This window comes from Phyllobates terribilis, unplaced genomic scaffold, assembly GCF_046119375.1.
Source record: "Phyllobates terribilis strain yellow unplaced genomic scaffold, ASM4611937v1 Scaffold_13__5_contigs__length_258822181, whole genome shotgun sequence".
Lineage (NCBI taxonomy): Eukaryota > Metazoa > Chordata > Amphibia > Anura > Dendrobatidae > Phyllobates > Phyllobates terribilis.
This window is the reverse complement of record NW_027362773.1, coordinates 183,262,755-183,280,008: the sequence shown is the minus strand read 5'-3', so window position 1 is coordinate 183,280,008 and position 17,254 is coordinate 183,262,755. Positions and strand designations below refer to the sequence as shown.

Below are 17,254 nucleotides of genomic sequence, written 5' to 3'. Positions count from 1 at the left end.
AATGAGAGCGATTCTTTTCCTGAATCACCCTTTTTAGTGTTTTCCAGCATTTTTGTAAACATAGTTTGGTGATGTATTTCTAAGTATTGTTTTTGGCATCAATTTAGTTTGTTTAAGTTTCTTTTTTGCTCGCAAAATGCTGTGAACGTCACTCAGGAACCTTCCAGGGGTCTTTCTACCCTACTCATTGACTTGTATAGCAAGTATAAAGCAAGCAAAATATACATGAAAAATTATATGCTCACTTCTGTTAACCGCTTGGCGTTTTGGTAAACTTAATGAGGTTAAAAGATGATCCATACCTGATCATATGAACAGCAAGTCTTTTTGCATGGAAATGAATCTGTTCCAACTATTGAGCATTTTCAAAGCCTTTTTCAGGAGGTGTTTGGAACAAAGTCACTCTAAATCCGCCTTATGAATTTTAATAAACCTTGAACTGTAAAAGGTTCCAATTGATGATACCTTTAAATCAGATTTTTACATTTCAGTGAGGCCTGGAATTTTGTTTCCAATTGAAATCTTCCATTTTCTGAAATGTCTTCCAGAAGGATAATCACTGATATTGATCATGGTGCTATAAGAAAAGATGTGAAACTCATAAGAATGAAACAGCACCTGAGTAGTTGTGGCCGAGTGGTTAAGGCGATGGACTAGAAATCTATTGGGGTCTCCCTGCATAGGTTTGAATCCTACCAACTGCATTTAACTTCATGTAATGTTTCGACAAATTATCTGTGTAGATTAATATCCACATTCCCAAGTCTATCCCCCACAGAAATGGTCTGTAATCTTTGGATTGTATTTGTAGAACCAGCATAACAGCATGTGTAGATTTTCTTTTGATTAGTCAGCCTGGTGCGATGTCATTTGTGCATCACACCACCAATCAAATTAAGCTCAGAGGGTGCCATCAGGTATGTGGTGCAACTCCTCCTTTTTTCCAGTGAACACAGATCACTGCCGTGAATGATGGACTGGGATATGAACTTTGATTTGCACCAACTCTACTTGAATTATCTTTCCGATGGAACCTTTTAGCACACCATGAAAAATCTTTAGTGACTTCTGGATGAGCAGAAGTTTTGCAATTTCTTTTTTTCTCACCCTTTTTCCAGCTAATAGATCCAGCATGCTAATTATTAGCCAGATTTCATCAACATTTTAAAACTGTCCTTGTTGTGATATCATGGAACTTTAAGCACACTTGTGGAATGAAAAGGGAGGAGATATTAATTTACCAATGTGTGTTAGATATACATTAGCGGAACAGCTATAGAGCCAGTTTTCATCATAATGCATGAATTCCCAGGTTCCACTGAGATTAGAACTCAGATCACTGGATTAAGAGTGAATTTCTCACATTTCCACTATTTACACATGCTCTTTTCATGTTTTCAAAAGAAAATCAGCCAGCTTTATTGGTCATGTGATTCCATGGTGTAATGGTTAGCACTCTGGACTCTGAATCCAGCGGTCTGAGTTCAAATCTCAGTGGAACCTGAGAAATTCTTTGTGCGTAGCGGTTTTATCTTTTCTGCTCACACTCAATTTGCCAATGCACATGGTTTAACATAAAAAGAGAAAGTTAAAATCCACATGGCAAAAAGATCTATCTATCAAGAAATTTTAACTCAAAAGTTAAACTTGACTTCATGAAGCAAAACTCATATCATCTATGTCACACCAAGCATTCGTACTCTATGATTTGTGCCAATGTTCGCATGACACTTTTTCCAGGTGGTTGAAACTGACCAGGATTTCAAGCCGAAACGGCCTCAAGAAACGACAGCGATTCTTTTCCTGAATCACCCTTTTTAGTGTTTTCCAGCATTTTTGTAAACCTAGTTTGGTGATGTTTTTCTAAGTATTGTTTTGGGCATCAAATGAGTTTGTTTAAGTTTCTTTTTTGCTCGCAAAATGCTGTGAACGTCACTCAGGAACCTTCCAGGGGTCTTTCTAACCTCCTCATTAACTTGTATAGCAAGTATAAAGCAAGCAAAATATACCTGAAAAATGATATGCTCACTTCTGTTAACCGCTTGGCGTTTTGGGAAACTTAATGAGGTTAAAAGACGCTCAATACCTGATCATATGAACAGCAAGTCTTTTTGCATGGAAATGAATCTGTTCAAACTATTGAGCATTTTCAAAGCCTTTTTTAGGAGGTGTTTGGAACAAAGTCACTCGAAATCCGCCTTATGAATTTTAATAAACCTTGAACTGTAAAAGGTTCCAATTGATGATACTTTTTGGAAGTGCATTGAGGTGAAGGGTACATTGCTGGAAAAGGAAAAAAAAAAAAAAAAAAAAAAAAACTCTTTAAATCTCTTAGTTTGCGAGTGTGAACGAGCTGCGTGTGTCCGGAGCGTAAGTGCAAACGAAAGTAAGTGTGTGACTTGTTTTTCAGTGAAGAGGTATTTGGGAATCCTGCAGAAAATACCTGTGTGAATTGCGGCGAGTGCTGCATTGTGACCTGCTGATTGCTTTTCTACCTGCTTAGATTTATTGGGCTTTTTAAAACCTATTTTCTCACTACAGTTTTAGTTTCTTAGTTTACTACCTGTGTATTTAAGGGTTAACTACATTGCACTAAAATCCTGAGGTGTAGATTTACTCACAAGGGGTTAATTAAGGGGAAGGGGTCATTATTAAGGGTTTATAAGGGGCAGCTGGTTGGACATCAAGTCCTTTGGAAGTGCATTGAGGTGAAGGGTACATTGCTGGAAAAGGAAAAAAAAAAAAAACTCTTTTAATCTCTTAGTTTGCGAGTGTGAACGAGCTGCGTGTGTCCGGAGTGTAAGTGCGAACGAAAGTAAGTGTGTGACTTGTTTTTCAGTGACTTTGGATTCAGGGAGTTTGGAAGGGAGGACTTAGGACTGAATTGCTGACTGTATTTCATCTTTCTTTACTTTACTTTTTACTTAATTAATCCACCTGACCTACTTATCTGATTCCCCCATCCATACTTGATACTTAATTGATCCCCCGTCCATACTTTACTGATCCCCCGCCGATATCTAATTGATACACTTGCACATACCTAATTGATCCCCGTCCATTCACCTATATATAAATAATTGTGTTTTGTACTTGTATATATATACTGACTGTATCCCCATATTTAGAATGACGTCCATTTTGGCCGGAGCCGTGCAGTGTACATCTTGCGCAATGTATGCATTCCGTGAGCAACCGCTCAAGGATCCATACTGCTGCGAGAGATGTGAGCTTATCGTGCACTTGGAAGCCCAAATTCTGGATCTAAGTGCTCAGATAGCGGTACTGAGGAGCATCGACCACATGGAACGGAGTTTGCTGCTCACCGAGCAGACACTCAATGGGTCAATACTGGGGGTGGAGCATAGAGGGGAAGTGCAGGCTGAACAGGCAGGGAGCTGGATTACAGTTAGGAGGGATAGAGGGAAGAAGTATAGGAAGGCTGGTTCAGAACCGGCATTATTGGAGCACGACAGATCCTCTGACCGCCGGGGGAGTGTATGCTCCAGTAATGAGGGGGAGGGGGGAAGTGTAGGGCAGGCAAGACAGGTTCTGGTAGTGGGTGACTCTATTATTAGGGGGACAGACAGGGCAATCTGTCACAAAGACCGGGATCGCCGAACGGTGTGCTGCCTCCCTGGCGCTCGAGTCCGGCACATCGCGGATCGGGTTGACAGGTTACTGGGTGGGGCTGGCGAAGACCCAGCGGTCATGGTCCACATCGGCACCAATGACAAAGTGAGTGGTAGATGGAGGGTCCTTAAAAATGATTTCAGGGACCTAGGTAGGAAGCTTAGGGCAAGGACCTCCAAGGTAGTTTTCTCAGAAATACTACCAATCCCGCGAGCCACACAGGAGCGCCAACGGGAAGTTAGGGAGGTGAATAAGTGGCTAAAGAGTTGGTGCAAGGCAGAAGGGTTTGGGTTCATGGAGAACTGGGCCGACTTCGCGGTCGGCTACAGGCTCTACCGTAGGGACGGGCTGCACCTCAATGGGGAGGGTGCAGCGGTGCTGGGGAAGAAGATGGCTAATAGGTTGGAGGAGTTTTTAAACTACAGACGGGGGGGGGAAACCAAGGAAATAGGTGGGATGTGAGGCAAGCAAGGGGGAAGGGGAGAAGTGAATATAATGAGGGTGGAGAGGGGGGTGGGGATAGTACAGTTAGATCGTTAGAGAAGAATAGGATGCTAAATAACCCCAAAGTTTTATCTTGCATGCTGACCAACGCAAGAAGCCTGACCAATAGGCGGATAAGCTGCAGGCGCTTATATCGGAGGAGAGGTATGACATCGTAGGTATAACAGAGACTTGGCTAGACGATAGCTACGACTGAGCGGTAAATTTATTAGATTATAGTTTATTTAGAAGGGACCGGAAACAGGGGAAAGGCGGAGGAGTCTGCTTATATGTAAAGTCATGTCTAAAACCCAGACTAAGTTAAGATATAGGAGAGGGAGAAGAGGGGGTCGAGTCCATGTGGGTAGAGATAGAGGGAACTAAAAATAATAATAAAATATTACTGGGGGTCTGCTATAAGCCTCCCAATATAACAGAGGAGAATGAGAATCTGCTATTAGGACAAATAGACAAAGTAGCAAAACATAATGAAGTGATTGTAATGGGGGATTTCAACTACCCGGATATTGACTGGGAAACAGAAACCTGTAGATCTCAGAAAGGAAAAAGGTTCTTGACAAATATTAAGGATAATTATCTCTCCCAACTAGTGCAGGAACCAACGAGAGGGAAGGCCGTGTTGGACTTAATATTGACTAATAGGCCTGATAGAATAACTGAGGTACAGATAGGGGGGCACCTAGGTAATAGCGACCATAATATTATCGACTTCAAAATGCCCTTCAGTAGGGTTATCAATAAGGGAACAACAAAAACATTAAGCTTTAGGAGGGCGAAGTTTGATCAGCTGAAAGAAAGCCTTCAACTTATTGACTGGGACAAAGTTCTTAATCAAAGGAATACGAATAGTAAATGGGAAACCTTCAAAAGAATTCTGAATACTCAGTGCGAGAGATATATACCGTATGGGAATAAAAGTGCCAGAAATAAGAGGAAACCAATATGGTTGAACAACAACGTAAAAGGGGCGTTAAATAGCAAAAAAGAGGCATTCAAGAGATTAAAACAGGAAAACAGTAAGGAGGCACTAATGTGTTACAAGAAAAAACGAGAACCTGTAAAAAACAAATAAAAATAGCGAAGGAGGAAACAGAGACGTATTGCTAGGGAAAGGTGATCAAATCCCAAACTGTTCTTTACGTATATAAATAGTAAAAGGATTAAATCGGATAATATTGGACCGATAAAAAGTGAGGAAGGCAAAATCATAGAGAAAGATGAGCATAAAGCTAATCTATTAAATAATTTTTTTTCGACAACTTTCACAAAGGAAATCGAACTAACAGGAGAAATGAGAAGTGACAAACTTAATCCTCCACTAAGTATGACAAATCTAACCCAAGCTGGGGTACAGAAACGCCTCAGTAACATTAAAATAAACAAATCACCAGGACCTGATGGCATACACCCACGGGTACTAAGGGAACTAAGTAATGTGATAGACAGACCGTTATATCTTATATTTAAGGACTCTGTTGAGACTGGGTCTGTGCCACTTGATTGGCGACAGGCGAATGTAGTGCCATTATTCAAAAAGGGAGCGAAAAGTGACGCCGGAAACTATCGGCCGGTGAGTCTGACGTCCGTTGTGGGCAAAATTTTTGAAAGCTTCATTAAAGAGGCAATTACGGAGCATCTTGATGCTAATAATCTTTTAATCCCGAACCAACATGGATTCATGAGGAATCGCTCCTGCCAAACAAACCTGATTGACTTCTACGAGGAGGTTAGCTCTCGAGTAGATCAGGGGGAACCAGTGGATGTCGTGTATCTCGACTTCTCAAAAGCGTTCGATAGCGTGCCACATAATAGGTTGGTATACAAAATGAGAATGATGGGGCTGGGGGAAAATGTCTGCAAGTGGGTAGCTAACTGGCTAAAGGATAGAAGGCAGAGGGTGGTTATAAATGGAATATACTCAGATTGGGTAAGCGTCACTAGTGGGGTACCACAGGGGTCTGTACTAGGCCCAATGTTATTTAATATCTTTATTAACTACATAGTCAACGGGATAAATAGTAAAATATCAATATTTGCAGATGACACAAAGTTATGTAAAACAATTAATACAAAAGAGGACAGTGCAGACCTACAGAGGGATTTGGATAAGCTGGGTAGGTGGAGCATTAAATGGCAAATGAGGTTTAACGAGGAGAAATGTAAGGTCATACATATGGGAAGGAAAAATGGAAGTCACCAGTACTCACTGAATGGGAAATCATTGGGGAATTCAGAGATGGAGAAGGACTTGGGCATCTTGATTGATAGCAAACTAAATTGGAGTGCCCATAGTCAGGCCGCTGCTGTAAGGGCAAACAGGGTAATGGGATATATCAGAAGAGGTATAGCTGCAAAGGATGAGAACATTGTTCTTCCACTGTACAAAGCACTGGTTAGACCACACTTGGAATACTGTGCTCAGTTATGCACCCCAATATATAGAAAGGATATAAATGAGCTTGAAAAGGTACAAAGGAGGGCAACAAAATTAATAAAGGGAATGGAGGGACTGCAATACCCAGAGAGGTTGGCAAAACTAGGACTATTCAGCCTGGAAAATAGAAGGCTGAGGGGGGACATAATAAATGTGTACAAATATGTTAGGGGACAGTATAGAGATCTTGCCCAGGATTTGTTCAAAAGGAGGGATATTACGGTAACAAGAGGGCACTCACTAAGACTGGAAGAGAAAAGGTTTCAGCACCAGCATAGGAAGGGGTTCTTTACGGTAAGAGCAGTGAGAATATGGAATTCACTGAGTGAGGAGACGGTAATGTCGGATTCACTACACCAGTTCAAGCGGGGACTGGATGCATTTCTAGATACCAGGCAGATTTCAGCATATACTTAAAAATAAAATAAAATAGTAGGTTGATACAGGGATTTATTCTGACTGCTGGTTTCAGAGTCGGGAGGGAATTTTTCCTCAGGTGAAGATTGGCCAAATCATTTGGGGTTTTTGCCCTCCTCTGGATCAACTTTAGCAATTACAGAACTAACAGGTCGAACTTGATGGACGCAAGTTTTTATTCGGCTTTACAAACTATGTTACTATGTTACTAAGTTACCTTTAAATCAGATTTTTACATTTCAGTGAGGCCTGGAATTTTGTTTCCAATTGAAATCTTCCATTTTCTGAAATGTCTTCCAGAAGGATAATCACTGATATTGATCATGGTGCTATAAGAAAAGGTGTGAAACTCATAAGAATGAAACAGTGTCAGAGAAGTTGTGGCCGAGTGGTTAAGGTGATGGACTAGAAATCCGTTGGGGTCTTCCCGTGTAGGTTCAAATCCTGCCAAATACTTTTAACTGCATGTAACATTTTGACGAATTATCTGAGTAGATCAATTTCCACATTCCCAAGTCTATCCCCCACAGAAATGGTCTGTAATCTATGGATTGTATTTGTAGAACCAGCTTAACAGCATCTGTAGATCTTCTTTTGATTAGTCAGCCAGGTGAGATGTCACTTGTGCATCACACCACCAATCAAACAAAGCTCAGAGGGTGCCATCAGGTATGTGGTGCAAATCCTCCTTTTTTCCAGCGAACACAGACCACTGCCGTGGCTGATGGACTGGGATATGAATTTTGATTTGCACCAACTCTACTTGAATTATCTTTCCGATGGAATCTTTTAGCACACCATGAAAAATCTTTAGTGACTTCTGGATGAGCAGAAATTTTGCAAATTCTTTTTTTCTCACCCTTTTTCCAGCTGATAGATCCAGCACGCTAATTATTAGCCAGATTTCATCAACATTTTAAAACTGTCCTTGTTGTGATATCATGGAACTTTAAGCACACTTGTGGAATAAAAAGGGAGGAGATATTAATTTACCAATGTGTGTTAGATATACATTTGCGGAACAGCTTTAGAACCAGTTTTCATCATAATGCATGAATTCCCAGGTTCCACTGAGATTAGAACTCAGATAACTGGATTAAGAGTGAATTTCTCACATTTCCACTATTTACACATGCTCTTTTACTGTTTTCAAAAGAAAATCCAGCCAGCTTCATTGGTCATGTGGTTCCATGGTGTAATGGTTAGCACTCTGGACTCTGAATCCAGCAATCTGAGTTCAAATCTCAGTGGAACCTGAGAAATTCTTTGTGCATAGCGGTTTTATCTTTTCTGCTCACACTCAATTTGCCAATGCACATGGTTTAACATAAAAAGAGAAAGTTAAAATCCACATGGCAAAAAGATCTATCTATCAAGAAAGTTTAACTCAAAAGTTAAACTTGACTTCATGAAGCAAAACTCATATCATCTATGTCACACCAAGCAATCGTACTCTATGACTTGTGCCAATGTTCGCATGACACTTTTTCCAGGTGGTTGAAACTGACCAGGATTTCAAGCCGAAACGGCCTCAAGAAACAACAGCGATTCTTTTCCTGAATCACCCTTTTTAGTGTTTTCCAGCATTTTTGTAAACATAGTTTGGTGATGTTTTTCTAAGTATTGTTTTGGGCATCAAATGAGTTTGTTTAAGTTTCTTTTTTGCTCGCAAAATGCTTTGAACGTCACTCAGGAACCTTCCAGGGGTCTTTCTAACCTCCTCATTGACTTGTATAGCAAGTATAAAGCAAGCAAAATATACCTGAAAAATGATATGCTCACTTCTGTTAACCGCTTGGCGTTTTGGGAAAATTAATGAGGTTAAAAGACGCTCAATACCTGATCATATGAACAGCAAGTCTTTTTGCATGGAAATGAATCTGTTCAAACTATTGAGCATTTTCAAAGCCTTTTTCAGGAGGTGTTTGGAACAAAGTCACTCTAAATCCGCCTTATGAATTTTAATAAACCTTGAACTGTAAAAGGTTCCAATTGATGATACCTTTAAAACAGATTTTTACATTTCAGTGAGGCCTGGAATTTTGTTTCCAAATGAAATCTTCCATTTTCTGAAATGTCTTCCAGAAGGATAATCATTGATATTGATCATGGTGCTATAAAAAAAGGTGTGAAACTCATAAGAATGAAACAGTGCTTGAGTAGTTGTGGCCGAGTGGTTAAGGCGATGGACTAGAAATCCATTGGGGTCTTCCTGCGTAGGTTCAAATCCTGCCAACTACATTTAACTTCATGTAACAATTTGACAAATTATCTGAGTAGATCAATTTCCACCTTCCCAAGTCTATTCCCCACAGAAATGGTCTGTAATCTATGGATTGCATTTGTAGAACCAGCTTAACAGCATCTGTAGATCTTCTTTTGATTAGTCAGCCGGGTGAGATGTCACTTGTGCATCACACCACCAATCAAACAAAGCTCAGAGGGTGCCATCAGGTATGTGGTGCAAATCCTCCTTTTTTCCAGCGAACACAGACCACTGCCGTGGCTGATGGACTGGGATATGAATTTTGATTTGCACCAACTCTACTTGAATTATCTTTCCGATGGAATCTTTTAGCACACCATGAAAAATCTTTAGTGACTTCTGGATGAGCAGAAATTTTGCAAATTCTTTTTTTCTCACCCTTTTTCCAGCTGATAGATCCAGCACGCTAATTATTAGCCAGATTTCATCAACATTTTAAAACTGTCCTTGTTGTGATATCATGGAACTTTAAGCACACTTGTGGAATAAAAAGGGAGGAGATATTAATTTACCAATGTGTGTTAGATATACATTTGCGGAACAGCTTTAGAACCAGTTTTCATCATAATTAGTGTTGAGCGATACCTTCCGATATCAGGAAATATCGTATCGGATTGGATCGGACCGATACTCAAAAAGTATCGGATATCGCCGATTCCGATACCGGAAACCAATGCAAGTCAATGGGACACTAATATTGGAATGAAAATAAACCCTTTCTTTCCTTGTAGGTTAATTCTACATGAAGTAAAACAACTAAGAATAATGTAGAATGTATGCGAAAAGCCGGCAATTCGTCAGCTCATACACCGGTACCCGACAATTTACAACAGAAATAATAGAGCTTCACACATAGATTAGATAGATAGAAACATGTCAGTCACATATATATGAAGTACAGTGACAGTGTTGCTTACTGTACTTGTCATTTTGTGTAAAGGATTTATTTAAAAAAATAATAGTGTTTTCATGCACCGTCTCTTTAAAAAAGCCGGCCGGCAATTCAGCAGCGGTACCCGACAATTTATAACAGAAAGAATAGAGCTTCACACATAGATTAGATAGATAGAAACATGTCAGTCACATATATAAGAAGTACAGTGACAGTGTTGGTTACTGTACTTGTCATTTAGTGTAAAGGATTTATATAAAAAAATAATAGTGTTTTCATGCACCGTGTCTTTAAAAAAGCCGGCCGGCAATTCAGCAGCGGTACCCGAGAATTTATAACAGACAGAATAGAGCATCACACATAGATTAGATAGATAGAAACATGTCAGTCACATATATATGAAGTACAGTGACAGTGTTGGTTACTGTACTTGTCATTTAGTGTAAAGGATTTATATAAAAAAATAATAGTGTTTTCATGCACCGTCTCTTTAAAAAAGCCGGCCGGCAATTCAGCATCTGTACCCGACAATTTAGAATAGAAAGAATAGAGCATCACACATAGATTAGATAGATAGAAACATGTCAGTCACATATATAATAAGTACAGTGCCAGTGTTGCTTACTGTACTTGTCATTTAGTGTAAAGGATTTATTTAAAAAAATAATAGTGTTTTCATGCACCGTCTCTTTAAAAAAGCCGGCCGGCAATTCAGCATCTGAACCCGACAATTTAGAATAGAAGGAATAGAGAATCATACATAGATTAGATAGATAGAAACATGTCAGTCACATATATATGAAGTACAGTGATAGTGTTGATTACTGTACTTGTCATTTAGTGTTAAAATAAAGGATTTATTTTAAAAAAAATTGGCGTGGGGTTCCCCTTAATTTTAGTCTCTAGCGGAGGTTAAGCAGACAGCTGGGGCAGATGTTTGAAGCCTGGGAAGGGGGTAATACCCACGGAGCTTCTCAGGCTACTAATATCAGCCCCCAGCTGAATACCTAGCCTTTACTAGCTATTAAAATGGGGGACCCCCCCCAAAAAATGACGTGGGGTCCCCCCTATTTTAATAGCTAGCAAAGGCTAGGCAGACAGCTGGGGGCTGATATTAATAGCCCAGGAAGGGAGCCATGAATATTGGCCCCCTCCCAGGCGAGAAACACCAGCCGTCAGCCGCCCCAGAAATGGCGCATCCATAGGATGCGCCAATTCTGGCACTTAGCCTCGCTCTTCCCACTGCCCTGTAGCGGTGGCAGTGGGGTAATAGGGCTGGGGTTGATGTCAGCTTATAATGCCAGCTGACATCAAGCCCAGGTTAGTAATGGAGAGGCGTCTATAAGACACCCCCATTACTAACCCCATAGTGAAAGTTAAAAAAAAAACACAAACACTCAGAATAAAGTCCTTTAATTGAAATAAACACACAATTCTTTATTGTTCTAAATTAAACCATACTTACCGTCACGCCCATTCCAGCTGAAGCCAACGATCTCCTGCAATAAAAGAAAAATAATAAAGCAACCTCATCCTTACCTTTCCATGGTTCCCACGACGGCTCCAGCTCTGCTACATCGAGATGACAGGCTGGACCGCAGCAGAACGCTGCCATCCAGCCTGTCATCCCGCAGACACTGAGAAGCGCAGGCTTGCTTGCGCTCCTCAGTGTCTCTCTGTGACGGCATCCAGATGAGCCGACAATGAACTCGGCTCACCTCATGCACGTCACTGACAGCGTGGGAGAATTCTCACGCTGAAGCGCTGAGTGCAGGAGAATTTTCCCACGCTGTCAGTGACGTGCATGAGGTGAGCCGAGTTCATTGGACATGACCTCACCTCATGCACGTCACTGACAGCGTGGGAAAATTCTCCTGCACTCAGCGCTTCAGCGTGAGAATTTCCCCACGCTGTCAGTCACGTGCATGAGGTGAGCTCATGTCCAATGAACTCAGCTCACTTCATGTACGTCACTGACAGCGTGGGAGAATTCTCACGCTGAAGCGCTGAGTGCAGGAGAATTTTCCCACGCTGTCAGTGACGTGCATGAGGTGAGCTGAGTTCATTGGACATGAACTCGGCTCATCTTTATGCCGTCACAGAGAGACACTAAGGAACGCAAGCATGCCTGCGCTTCTCAGTGTCTGCGGGATGACAGGCTGGATGGCAGCGTTCTGCTGCGGTCCAGCCTGTCATCTCGATGTAGCAGAGCTGAAGCTGTCGTGAGATCCATGGGAAGGTAAGGATGAGGTTGGTTTATTATTTTTCTTTTATTGCAGGAGATCGTTGGCTTCAGCTGGAATGGGCGTGATGGTAAGTATAGTTTAATTTAGAACAATAAAGAATTGTGTCTTTATTTCAATTAAAGGACTTTATTTTGGGTGTTTGTGTTTTTTTTAAATACTTTACTAGAAATTCATGGTGGTCATGTCTAATATTGGCGTGACCCCATGAATTTCGGGCTTAGGGCCAGCTGATAATGCCAAGCTGGCCTTAACCCCTTTATTACCCAGTGAGCCACCGCAACAGGGCCCTGGATGAGTTGGGTACAGCGCCAGAAGATGGCGCTTCTTTGAACGCGCGATTTTCCGGGCGGCTGCGGACTGCAATTTGCAGCGGGTGGGGCCCAGAAAGCTTGGGCCTCCCTGCGCTGCAGATTCCAGCCCCCAGCTGCCTAGTTGTACCTGGCTGGACACAAAAATAGGGCGAAGCCCCACGTATTTTTTTTTTTAAATATTTCATGAAATTCATGAAATAATTAAGAAAAAAAGGGCTTCCCTATATTGTTGTGTCCAGCCAGGTACAAATAGGCAGCTGGTGGTTGGGGGCAGCCCGTTCCTGACTGCTGTACCTGGCTGGACACAAAAATAGGGCGAAGCCCCACGTATTTTTTTTTTTAATTGTGATGTTTTTCTAAGTATTGTTTTGGGCATCAAATGAGTTTGTTTAAGTTTCTTTTTTGCTCGCAAAATGCTGTGAACGTCACCCAGGAACCTTCCAGGGGTCTTTCTAACCTACTCATTGACTTGTATAGCAAGTATAAAGCAAGCAAAATATACCTGAAAAATGATATGCTCACTTCTGTTAACCGCTTGGCGTTTTGGGAAACTTAATGAGGTTAAAAGACGCTCAATACCTGATCATATGAACAGCAAGTCTTTTTGCATGGAAATGAATCTGTTCAAACTATTGAGCATTTTCAAAGCCTTTTTCAGGAGGTGTTTGGAACAAAGTCACTCTAAATCCGCCTTATGAATTTTAATAAACCTTGAACTGTAAAAGGTTCCAATTGATGATACCTTTAAATCAGATTTTTACATTTCAGTGAGGCCTGGAATTTTGTTTCCAATTGAAATCTTCCATTTTCTGAAATGTCTTCCAGAAGGATAATCACTGATATTGATCATGGTGCTATAAGAAAAGGTGTGAAACTCATAAGAATGAAACAGTGTCTGAGTAGTTGTGGCTGAGTGGTTAAGGCAATGGACTAGAAATCCATTGGGGTCTTCCCGCGTAGGTTCAAATCTTGCCAACTACGTTTAACTTCATGTAACATTTTGACGAATTATCTGAGTAGATCAATTTCCACATTCCCAAGTCTATCCCCCACAGAAATGGTCTGTAATCTATGGATTGTATTTGTAGAACCAGCTTAACAGCATCTGTAGATCTTCTTTTGATTAGTCAGCCAGGTGAGATGTCACTTGTGCATCACACCACCAATCAAACAAAGCTCAGAGGGTGCCATCAGGTATGTGGTGCAAATCCTCCTTTTTTCCAGCGAACACAGACCACTGCCGTGGCTGATGGACTGGGATATGAACTTTGATTTGCACCATCTCTACTTGAATTCTCTTTCCGATGGAACCTTTTAGCACACCATGAAAAATCTTTAGTGACTTCTGGATGAGCAGAAGTTTTGCAATTTCTTTTTTTCTCACCCTTTTTCCAGCTGATAGATCCAGCACGCTAATTATTAGCCAGATTTCATCAACATTTAAAAACTGTCCTTGTTGTGATATCATGGAACTTTAAGCACACTTGTGGAATAAAAAGGGAGGAGATATTAATTTACCAATGTGTGTTAGATATACATTTGAGGAACAGCTTTAGAACCAGTTTTCATCATAATGCATGAATTACCAGGTTCCACTGAGATTAGAACTCAGATCACTGGATTAAGAGTGAATTTCTCACATTTCCACTATTTACACATGCTCTTTTACTGTTTTCAAAAGAAAATACAGCCAGCTTCTTTGGTCATGTGCTTCGATGGTGTAATGGTTAGCACTCTGGACTCTGAATCCAATGATCTGAGTTCAAATCTCAGTGGAACCTGAGAAATTCTTTGTGCATAGCGGTTTAATCTTTTCTGCTCACACTCAATTTGCCAATGCACATGGTTTAACATAAAAAGAGAAAGTTAAAATCCACATGGCAAAAAGATCTATCTATTAAGAAAGTTTAACTCAAAAGTTAAACTTGACTTCATGAAGCAAAACTCATATCATCTATGTCACACCAAGCAATCGTACTCTATGACTTGTGTCAATGTTTGCATTGCCCTTTTTCCAGGTGGTTGAAACTGACCAGGATTTGAAGCCAAAACGGCCTCAAGAAATGACAGCGATTATTTTCCTGAATCACCCTTTTTAGTGTTTACCAGCATTTTTGTAAACATAGTTTGGTGATGTTTTTCTAAGTATTGTTTTGGGCATCTAATGAGTTTGCTTAAGTTTCTTTTTTGCTCGCAAAATGCTGTGAACGTCACTCAGGAACCTTCCAGGGGTCTTTCTAACCTACTCATTGACTTGTATAGCAAGTATAAAGCAAGCAAAATATACCTGAAAAATGATATGCTCACTTCTGTTAACCGCTTGGCGTTTTGGGAAACTTAATGAGGTTAAAAGACGCTCAATACCTGATCATATGAACAGCAAGTCTATTGGCATGGAAATGAATCTGTTCAAACTATTGAGCATTTTCAAAGCCTTTTTCAGGAGGTGTTTGGAACAAAGTCACTCTAAATCCGCCTTATGAATTTTAATAAACCTTGAACTGTAAAAGGTTCCAATTGATGATACCTTTAAATCATATTTTTACATTTCAGTGAGGCCTGGAATTTTGTTTCCAATTGAAATCTTCCATTTTCTGAAATGTCTTCCAGAAGGATAATCACTGATATTGATCATGGTGCTATAAGAAAAGGTGTGAAACTCAAAGAATGAAACAGTGTCTGAGTAGTTGTGGCCGAGTGGTTAAGGCGATGGACTAGAAATCTGTTGGGGTCTTCCCGCGTAGGTTCAAATCCTGCCAACTACGTTTAACTTCATGTAACATTTTGACGAATTATCTGAGTAGATCAATTTCCACATTCCCAAGTCTATCCCCCACAGAAATGGTCTGTAATCTATGGATTGTATTTGTAGAACCAGCTTAATAGCATCTGTAGATCTTCTTTTGATTAGTCAGCCGGGTGAGATGTCACTTGTGCATCACACCACCAATCAAACAAAGCTCAGAGGGTGCCATCAGGTATGTGGTGCAAATCCTCCTTTTTTCCAGCAAACACAGACCACTGCCGTGGCTGATGGACTGGGATATGAATTTTGATTTGCACCAACTCTACTTGAATTATCTTTCCGATGGAACCTTTTAGCACACCATGAAAAATCTTTAGTGACTTCTGGATGAGCAGAAGTTTTGCAATTTCTTTTTTTCTCACCCTTTTTCCAGCTAATAGATCCAGCACGCTAATTATTAGCCAGATTTCATCAACATTTTAAAACTGTCCTTGTTGTGATATCATGGAACTTTAAGCACACATGTGGAATAAAAAGGGAGGAGATATTAATTTACCAATGTGTGTTAGATATACATTTGCGGAACAGCTTTAGAACCAGTTTTCATCATAATGCATGAATTCCCAGGTTCCACTGAGATTAGAACTCAGACCACTGGATTAAGATTGAATTTCTCACATTTCCACTATTTACACATGCTCTTTTACTGTTTTCAAAAGAAAATCCAGCCAGTTTCATTGGTCATCTGGTTCCATGGTGTAGTGGTTAGCACTCTGGACTCTGAATCCAGTGATCTGAGTTCAAATCTCAGTGGAACCTGAGAAATTCTTTGTCCGTAATGGTTTTATATTTTCTGCTCACACTCAATTTGCCAATGCACATGGTTTAACATAAAAAGAGAAAGTTAAAATCCACATGGCAAAAAGATCTATCTTTCAAGAAAGTTTAGCTCAAAAGTTTAACTTGACTTCATGAAGCAAAACTCATATCATCTATGTCACACCAAGCAATCGTACTCTATGACTTGTGCAAATGTTCGCATGACACTTTTTCCAGGTGGTTGAAACTGACAAGGATTTCAAGCCAAAACAGCCTCAAGAAACAACAGTGATTCTTTTCCTGAATCACCCTTTTTAGTGTTTTCCAGCATTTTTGTAAACATAGTTTGGTGATGTTTTTCTAAGTATTGTTTTGGGCATCAAATGAGTTTGTTTAAGTTTCTTTTTTGCTCGCAAAATGCTGTGAACGTCACTCAGGAACCTTCCAGGGGTCTTTCTAACCTACTCATTGACTTGTATAGCAAGTATAAAGCAAGCAAAATATACCTGAAAAATGATATGCTCACTTCTGTTAACCGCTTGGCGTTTTGGGAAACTTAATGAGGTTAAAAGACGCTCAATACCTGATCATATGAACAGCAAGTCTTTTTGCATGGAAATGATTCTGTTCAAACTATTGAGCATTTTCAAAGCCTTTTTCAGGAGGTGTTTGGAACAAAGTCACTCTAAATCCGTCTTATGAATTTTAATAAATCTTGAACTGTAAAAGGTTCCAATTGATGATACCTTTAAATCAGATTTTTACATTTCAGTGAGGCCTGGAATTTTGTTTCCAATTGAAATCTTCCATTTTCTGAAATGTCTTCCAGAAGGATAATCACTGATATTGATCATGGTGCTCTAAGAAAAGGTGTGAAACTCATAAGATTGCAACAGCGTCTGAGTAGTTGTGACCGAGTGGTTAAGGCGATGGACTAGAAATCCATTGGGGTCTTCCCACGTAGGTTCAAATCCTGCCAACTACAT

At 40.3% G+C, this 17,254-nt stretch overlaps 8 non-coding genes across 8 annotated transcripts; all 8 read left to right on the top strand.

The window, feature by feature from the left end:
* Positions 1 to 622: 622 nt before the first annotated feature.
* Positions 623 to 704, top strand: TRNAS-AGA (transfer RNA serine (anticodon AGA)). The gene has a single exon. It is a non-coding gene; the product is annotated as a tRNA-Ser (tRNA).
* Positions 705 to 1,431: 727 nt separating this feature from the next.
* TRNAQ-CUG (transfer RNA glutamine (anticodon CUG)) lies at positions 1,432 to 1,503 on the top strand. The gene has a single exon. It is a non-coding gene; the product is annotated as a tRNA-Gln (tRNA).
* A 6,669-nt stretch (positions 1,504 to 8,172) lies between these two features.
* TRNAQ-CUG (transfer RNA glutamine (anticodon CUG)) lies at positions 8,173 to 8,244 on the top strand. Its single transcript has one exon. It is a non-coding gene; the product is annotated as a tRNA-Gln (tRNA).
* A 903-nt stretch (positions 8,245 to 9,147) lies between these two features.
* On the top strand, positions 9,148 to 9,229 carry TRNAS-AGA (transfer RNA serine (anticodon AGA)). The gene has a single exon. It is a non-coding gene; the product is annotated as a tRNA-Ser (tRNA).
* A 4,373-nt stretch (positions 9,230 to 13,602) lies between these two features.
* Positions 13,603 to 13,684, top strand: TRNAS-AGA (transfer RNA serine (anticodon AGA)). The gene has a single exon. It is a non-coding gene; the product is annotated as a tRNA-Ser (tRNA).
* A 1,702-nt stretch (positions 13,685 to 15,386) lies between these two features.
* Positions 15,387 to 15,468, top strand: TRNAS-AGA (transfer RNA serine (anticodon AGA)). Its single transcript has one exon. It is a non-coding gene; the product is annotated as a tRNA-Ser (tRNA).
* Positions 15,469 to 16,196: 728 nt separating this feature from the next.
* TRNAQ-CUG (transfer RNA glutamine (anticodon CUG)) lies at positions 16,197 to 16,268 on the top strand. The gene has a single exon. It is a non-coding gene; the product is annotated as a tRNA-Gln (tRNA).
* Positions 16,269 to 17,171: 903 nt separating this feature from the next.
* Positions 17,172 to 17,253, top strand: TRNAS-AGA (transfer RNA serine (anticodon AGA)). The gene has a single exon. It is a non-coding gene; the product is annotated as a tRNA-Ser (tRNA).
* The last annotated feature ends 1 nt before the right edge of the window (position 17,254 follows it).